Source organism: Chenopodium album, chromosome 8 (genome assembly GCF_948465745.1).
Source record: "Chenopodium album chromosome 8, dcCheAlbu1.1, whole genome shotgun sequence".
In the NCBI taxonomy this organism is placed as follows: Eukaryota; Viridiplantae; Streptophyta; class Magnoliopsida; order Caryophyllales; family Amaranthaceae; genus Chenopodium; species Chenopodium album.
Genome location: NC_137841.1, coordinates 71,550,943 through 71,556,942, shown reverse-complemented (window position 1 = coordinate 71,556,942; position 6,000 = coordinate 71,550,943).

Below are 6,000 nucleotides of genomic sequence, written 5' to 3'. Positions count from 1 at the left end.
GCCTCCTGCCAGTAAGAAACCGAGTATTGATAATGCACCTCTAGCTCACACATTGGTTATCTCCGATGAAGAAAGCGAAGTTGACCCCTCATCTCTCATTAAGCCTATCAAAGTGACCGAAGAAGAAGAAGAAGAGATCTTTTTCGATGTCGAGGATAATCCTCCAGAACTGGCAAATGAGGTAGAGATACAAATACTCACACTATATCTGAGGGAGACATGAACTTCGCAAGGAATATGATCAAGAACCTAAGGAAGAATTCACACCAGTAAAAACGACTTATGAGGCAAAATACTTTCCCTTACAAGTCACCGAAAGACCCAAGAAGAGCAATAAAATTTATACTCCAATTGGGATCCCGTATGCACAAATGTTTAAAATGCTCTCCGAGAGTGGTAAGGTCAAACCTCTCGAACCGAGACCATTTGAATCATTAAAAAGAACATATAGATATTACTGTCAATACCATCAGTCAGGAGGACACACCATAGAAAACTGCTTCAAATTCAAGGATTTGGTGCAAAAAATGATTGATAGAAAGGAATTAGTCCAAGTTCAACAAGAAGAGGATATAAATATTAATGGAGTATGGGACAGTGATGAAGAAGATGTCTATCTAAAAGACATATTAGAACCTTCACCTTCCATATCATACACCACAGACGACATTTGGGCTGAAGAAGATGCATCAATAGACGTCCTCACAAGATCCGGGAGAATACAACCTCTTGTTTCAACGCAACCCATGCCTACCGTACAACAAGTTCCCATACCTATCATCGAGGACAATGACATTGTTAAACAATTCAAGAAGACAAAAGTTGGGATGAATGTATGGAAGCTTCTGGCAACATCTCGAGAACATAGGTTGGCTGTGATGAATGCCTTGGATAAAATCGGGATAGATTCTAACACCACTCCTGAGGGACTAGCTAACTTCCTCACGAGTGATCTCCCTAGTCCAATTAATCTAATCACCTTCTCTGATAAAGATTTACCCCCGGAAGGTGACAAACATTACAAAGCGTTAAACCTCACAGTAGTCTACAAAAGAATGAATGTTCCCATGACGCTTGTAGACAATGGATCGGCTATCAACGTCTGTCCACTTAGGACTGCGAGGATGCTCGGCATAAAGAATGAGGATTTAACTCCGTCCACACAGGGAATAAGAGCTTACGATAATACTCGACGTCAAGCTCTTGGCAAAATAACCCTAAATGTGACGGCAGGAGCAATAGAACATGCTACTACTTTTCAAGTGGTAGACATCAAAGCCTCATTCAATCTGTTGTTAGGACGCCCTTGGCTCCATGATCTAAAGGCCGTCCCTTCATCTCTCCACCAACAAGTGAAAGCTATAATTGGAGGAATCCCCATCACCATTGATGCTTCGCCAATGAGGATCAAGTCAATAGAGAATCCAATCATCAACGTGGAGCACGATGAAGATGATGAAGATCTATAGGGCTTTAACGAAGAAGTCTCCTTAATCCAAGAGGATGAAAGGACATCTCTTTGCCACGACCCCCATTCCAACATGATTATCAACACTATGCTGAAAAAACAAGGACACTTCCCTGGGATGAGCTTAGGAAAGAAGAAGGGGATAGCAAAATCGATAGAGTCACCTGGCCTCCCTAAACTAGATACTTTCGGACTTGGTTTCGAACCGACTCGGAAAGATCTCAAGCGAGCCCGGGACAAATTGAAAGCACGTAGGGACGCTCGCATTCAAAAGAAAGCAATTCCAATGGATCAGTACCCTCTTACGCTTAATGGTCAGTTTATAAAAGAAGGAGAGGACTATCCATGCCATGAATTTCCCAAACCATTTGTTGTAAATGGCATTCGACAACTAGGATTCGAGATTTTCTTGGATTGCTATTTCACTGATGAAATCCCAATTCCCGTCCATAAAGAGAAAGCACCTCCATGCTTTGACTTTAACGTCATGGGATTACTGTTTGGGCGAGAAAAGAATGAGCCAGTTCATGAGGAAGACAATTCCTCACTCATTCAAACGGTCCTACAAAGCGAAAACTTCGATCCCTCGAAGCTAATTACTCCAGCTGAAGGATTACTGCAAGGGTGGCGCAAGACTATCAAGGTGATTACTCCAAGTGAGAGGAAGATATCAATCACGACAGGACAAGGGCCAATGTTTGAAGAATCGTCAGGGTCAGAGTCAGAGTCTGAGTCAGAGTCTTTCCCTTTAGAATCTTCTAAGTCTTTAATTATAACGCCTTCCCTTCCTGTTTCTTCTCCTAGGATAGCTAGTGATCCAGTCCCTGAGGACATATCACTCTTTGATGTAATGATCTCAGAGTATAATAATATTGCTCATTCTCCTTACTTCTCGTGTTCTTCCCTAACCCAAGATGACGAACATTGCTTAGCAAACGATGAAAAAGATAAAGAATTTATTAAAGCAATGGAAACACTTGAAAAGAAAACACCAGTAATTGAAGAGACTGAAACAGTTGACATCTCAAATGATTCAACTCATAAAAGAGAAGTTAAAATCGGACTAACATTGAATAAACAAGAAAGAACCGATTTAATTAACTTGCTTAAAGAATTTATCGATGTATTTGCTTGGTCATATGAAGATATGCCAGGCATTAACAGAGAAATAGCTCAACACACTATACCATTAATTCCAGGAATGAAACCTGTAAAACAAAAGCTACGTCGAATGAAACTCGACGTAGCACTTAAAATAAAAGAAGAAGTTCAAAAACGAATAACTGCAGGTTTCATCAAGGTATCCAAATACCCCGAATGGGTCGCTAACGTCGTCCCAGTTTCAAAGAAAGATGGAAGGGTAAGGATGTGTGTCGACTATCGAGATCTAAATAAGGCAAGTCCAAAGGACGACTTCCCTTTGCCACACATCGATATTCTAGTAGACAACACAGCAAATCACGCGCTCCTCTCATTCATGGACGGATACGCAGGGTACAATCAGATTCTCATGGCGGAAGAAGACATGGAGAAGACAACTTTTATCACACCATGGGGCACTTACTGTTACACGGTAATGCCATTTGGGTTGAAAAACGCAGGTGCTACTTACCAACGTGCAGCAACTGCCTTGCTCCATGACATGATGCACAAAGAAGTCGAGGTATATGTAGACGACATGATTGTGAAATCAAAAGACCGTCCAGGCCATCAAGTAGCCTTAAGGAAATTTTTCGAAAGGCTAAGAAAATATAATATGAGGTTAAATCCCTCAAAATGCGCTTTTGGAGTTACCTCGGGCAAGCTCTTGGGATACGTCATAAGCTCTAGAGGAATAGAGATAGATCCAACCAAGATTAAAGCAATCATGTTAATGCCACCGCCCAAGACCGAGAAACAGATTCGAGGATTCATTGGCCGGTTACAATACATAAGTAGGTTCATATCAAAACTAACAACGATATGTGAACCAATCTTCAAAAAGCTCAAGAAGAATGTACCAGTAATATGGGATGACGAGTGTCAAAAAGCCTTTGACCGGATCAAAGCCTATCTCGCAAATCCTCCCGTATTAGCGCCAGCACTTCCCGGAATACCTCTTAGGTTATATTTGACGGTTACCAAAGAGACAATGGGAGCCATGCTAGCACAAGAGGTAGAAAACAAAGAGAATGCAATCTATTACTTAAGTAAGAAGATGCTCGAATACGAAACACGCTATACACCACTCGAGAAATTGTGCCTCGCTTTGGTGTGGGCCACAACTAAGTTGAGACATTACATGTTGGTGCATACCGTTTTCGTGGTATCTCGATTGGATCCACTCAAATACTTGTTCGAGAAATCAACGCTCAATGGACGTATTTCAAGATGGATAGTCAACTTAGCCCAGTTCGATGTACGGTTTATGCCACAAAAAGCTATTAAAGGATCTGTGGTGTCAGACTTTCTGGCAGACTTTCCAATAGAAGACTCGACACCAATACAGGACAGTGAATTTCCAGATGAAGATTTGATGGTCACTGAAGATGATACTTGGAACTTGTATTTTGACGGAGCCTCAAACCAAAAGGGATGTGGTGTCGGAGTGTTACTAGTATCACCTAAAGAAGAACACGTCCCAATCTCAATAAAGCTTGATTTCGACGTTACCAACAATGCTGCTGAATATGAAGCATGTGTGGTAGGCCTTGAAACAGCCCTGGCATTGGGAGTAAAGAAGTTAAGGATATTCGGGGATTCTTCTCTAATCATCAATCAAATATCTAAAAGGTGGAAAGTAAGGAGTGAAATCCTAGCTCCTTACCAAACTTATCTGGAAACTCTTACCGATCAGTTAGAGAAGGTAGAATACACATATCTACCTAGAGAAGAAAATCAATTTGCTGATGCCTTGGCAAGATTAGCCTAAATGGTTAGGATTCCCACGGATATCGAGCAAATGCCTCTAACTATCGAAAAAAGGCACAAACCGGCATATATACAGGCTATAGAAGATGACAATCCAGTCCAAGACGAAGATGAAGAACGAGAAGAAAAACCATGGTACACAGACATTCTCAATTATGTCACCAATGGAGAATACCCTCCTCATGCTGACAAAAGAGCTAAGCGAGCCTTGAGACTTTTGGCTTCTCAATATGTACTCATAGACAACGAGCTACATAAAAGGGTACCTAAAGGTTGAGCTCTCCTATGTGTAGGGAAGGTGGACGCACAAAGAATAATGAGAATGGTCCACGAAGGAATCTGTGGAACTCATATAAATGGCAAAATGTTAGTCCAGAAAATAATGCGAGAAGGGTATTATTGGACTACCATGAATAGGGATTGCCATCAATATGTAAAAAGATGCCCTAAGTGTCAAATTTATGCCAATTTACAGCACGTTCCTCCATCTTTGCTCTATACCTACACATCACCATGGCCATTCTCTACATGGGGAATTGACATAATTGGCAAGATCGCTCCTCCAGGAACAGGAGGCCATGAATTTATTCTAGTAGCGATTGATTACTTTACGAAGTGGGTTGAAGCACAATCATATGCTAAACTCACCGCAAAACATGTAGCACTTTTTATCGAGAGAAATATCATTTGTCGGTATGGAGTCCCACATGAAATGATAAGTGACAATGGAACTCACTTTCAAGCCGAATGTGAAGAATTGCTACATAAATATGGTATTCAACATCATCATTCGTCCCCTTATAGACCTCAAGCAAACGGAGCAGTCGAGGCAGCTAATAAAAATTTAAAGACTATCATCGAGAAAATGACAGAAAATTACAAGGATTGGCCTGACAAACTTCACTTTGCATTGTGGGGCTATCGTACGTCAATCCGTACGTCAACAGGAAATACACCATTTTCTTTGGTATATGGAATGGATGCCGTACAACCTGTCGAACTAGAAATACCATCTCTACGTATTGCGCTAGAAAGTAAACTCGATGAAGTCGAATGGACTAGGGCACGATATGAAGAATTGATCCTACTCGACGAAAAACGACTAGAAGCTCTACATCACACTCAGTGTTATCAAACTCGTATGGCTAGACATTTTAATAAGAAGGTCAAGACAAGAAATATCAAAATAGGAGATCTGGTATTAAAGGCACTAAGGAAAAATGTTTTAGATCCAAGGGGAAAGTTTAGACCTAATTGGTCTGGCCCCTACATTGTCAAAACAATCCTGTCAGGTGGTGCAGCAAAATTAACTGACATGGATGGCAATGAATTCTCAAACATGACCAATCTTGACCAACTTAAAAAATACAACCCATAATTACTTGAGTAGGACACTCAAGAGAGCTACGTTCGGCCTGATTCCTTAGGAAAGGATACGTAGGCAACCCATTACGGGTGCGGCCACTTTATTTTTCGACATATCCGCATTCCAGAATAAACAAAAAAGTCAACAAAAGTCGGAAAAGCAACTGGCGTCGCAGAACAGAGCCTAGCGCCAGCAAAAGGCCATCAGCGCCAGACGACAGTATTGGCGCCTGGCGCCAGACCTCAATATCTGGCGC